The sequence below is a fragment of the Mus musculus genome, chromosome X (assembly GCF_000001635.26).
Source record: "Mus musculus strain C57BL/6J chromosome X, GRCm38.p6 C57BL/6J".
Lineage (NCBI taxonomy): Eukaryota > Metazoa > Chordata > Mammalia > Rodentia > Muridae > Mus > Mus musculus.
Genome location: NC_000086.7, coordinates 37,813,702 through 37,816,374, shown reverse-complemented (window position 1 = coordinate 37,816,374; position 2,673 = coordinate 37,813,702).

Sequence of the window (2,673 nt, the reverse complement as noted above, 5' to 3'; positions counted from 1 at the left end):
CAATGTGCATGAAGCAAATTCATTAGCTGCTCAACAATGCCAGCACTGGGTATCACTACTTCAGTTGTCCCTGGGAGACCCCCATCTCCGTCCTTCTTCCTCGCATGCGGTGCAGTGAGGATCCCTCACATTTATAAAGCAGAACTCGGAGTTGCAAAATCAGCTCACTCACTCGTCTCTTTTCCCCCTAGCCCCCAAGCTGCTTCTTTGGGCCCTGTTTCTGACTCAGAAGGAAAATCAAACACACGCAGAGAATCCTGTGCACATGCGCAGGAAGGGGGTTGGGGGCGGGGTTGAGGATCGATGCACTCTGGACTGTCAAGATTCTGTTGTCTTCTTTTGCTTCCTGGTGGAGCATTTTGAAATCCAGGAAGCACAACCTGATCCCGGCAAGAATGGATGAAAAGAAGCCCACGAGCAATGTGTCTTGAGAGGAATGCTTTCAGAGGATCTCTTTCGCTGATCACAGCTGTCATCAACTTTACTGCCCACCAGTGGTGAGGCGTTGTGCATGCAGCATAAACAAGTACACTGCAAACCTGTCGAAACAATATATCGAAGTGCACACAGTATTGTGTAGAGATCAAATGCTTGCTCCCCACCTTAACTCTCCCAAGCCATCCCTTGTCATTTATTGCTTCCCCATAAAGGCAGAGAAGGAAATCAGACGAGGATACGAATACGGAGAGGAACGTTCAGACCCTGAGCATGACATATATGCAAATTAAAGCTATCTGTGGCACATTTGATGTGTGTATGCGTCACGAGGCATCCTACATTAAATATGAGAAAGAGGAGGAAAGGATCTACAGTTCAGAAATGCTAAAATACTTAATGACTAAGCACTGTGAGGTGTGGATTCCCCTAAAAAATATTCCAAGGGTAAATGTAAGGTATTGGCATTTGTGGTAGGGTACTGATCAAATTCAACTGGCTGTGAATAACTGTTGAGTACTGCATGCTCCTGTGGTCCTCTCTGTTTATTTATAGGCACAGCATATTCTATAATGGAAGAACCATGGTCCAAAACATTTGCCATCCGAGGTAAGTAGACAAGTGATACATGAAGGAGACCAGGGGGAGGGGGCCCTGATGTGAGAAAGACAAGGCCTCCTGCAATCTCAGTGCGGCTTGGGGAACACAGGAGCACATTTGCATGATGTGCCAATCTCTCAAGGCTGTCTGGAGGGAGACGTCGTACTGTATAAACCCTCTAGTCATTAAATGGTAGCAGCTACTTGGACGTTGTAGATAGACGTCTGGGAACCAGAGTCAGAGGGCAGTTGCCCACAGATATCGTGTTTCTGAGAAGCTGGCAACTCCTCTGGGGCAGCAGAATGTCACAGAAGCCCTTCCAAAGCTGGCATTTCCAGACCGCCACTGTTTGCCCATTACATCCATATTCTATGTCTTGATCCAGCACATGCTCTGTCCTCCAACTCCACTCCTGTGTGTGAGGTCCCTGATTCCATTTTCTACCCTCTTTGCCCAGCTCTGAGCCACTCCTGGCCACTAAGCGCCACCACATCAAGTTTGAAACCCAGGCTCTCTCAGACTGACAACTGAGGTCTAAGGGTCACAGCTGACTTAAAGCTCCTTTCTGGCACATTTTATGGCCTGTGTTCTTGACATATGGGTAGCTTGAGGGTGTCTTAAGAAAATCACCTCAAAAGATAAAATAACAGGCTACATAGGGAGAACTGAGAATTCCAAAGAAAAAAAGGGATACGTCACAATAATAATGTTTTTTTTCAAGTGTCACAGTTCCTTGGATCTCCCCCCCCCCTCTCTCTCTCTCTTCTTCTGTTAGAATTTTTTCGGGGACCCTTGTGATGGCTCAGTGGTTAAGAGAACAAGCAGGCTCTTCCCCAAGGACCCAGAGTCAATTCCCAGCAGCCACATAGCAGCTCACGCCTGACTGTAGCTCCAGTTCCAGGGGACTGGCATCCTGACCCAGACCTCTGTGCAGGCAAAACGCCAATGCACATAAAAATAAATAATAACTGAAACAATTTTCAAACATATGTAGAGCACTTCTGTGTTGTTCAGCTGTCTAGCACACCTGCATCTTGTTGTTATGAGACTATAATGCATTCTAGCACGTGATTCACCTAGGTACTCAGAGAATAGAGCAGAAAATTGATACCTGTATGACCAAGATCCTAGCTAGTGCTTGAGGGGGTCAGGCCCATTTAAAAGATGTCCACGGTTTATAAAAAAGAAACCCGTAACAGAGTGCTCTTACACATACCTTCATCTACAGCTGCCTAGTATCTTACCTCGTTCAATTTTCTGAGTAATTAAGCAAGTCTCTGCTCCCCCATATATTGAAAATAGTTTTTTTTTCTCACACAATACAACCTGATCACAATGTCCTCTCCTTCTACTCCTCCCAGTTCCTCCCAGTGCCTCCCACTTGGTTCCACTCCCGTTCTCTCCCTCTTTAGAAAACGCACAGGCTTCAGAATAGGACAAAGCTGACAAACAGGAGGAAAAGAGCCCTAGAAAAGAGACAAGAAACAAATATAAACACAGAGACACGCTCCTTCACACACTCTGGAATCCAATAAAAATGATAAACAAGAAGCCATAATATGTATGCAGAGGAGCTGTAGGGTTGAAAAAGAGAGAAAAAAGATTTTAAATTAAATGAAGGAGGAAGAAGAGGAGGAG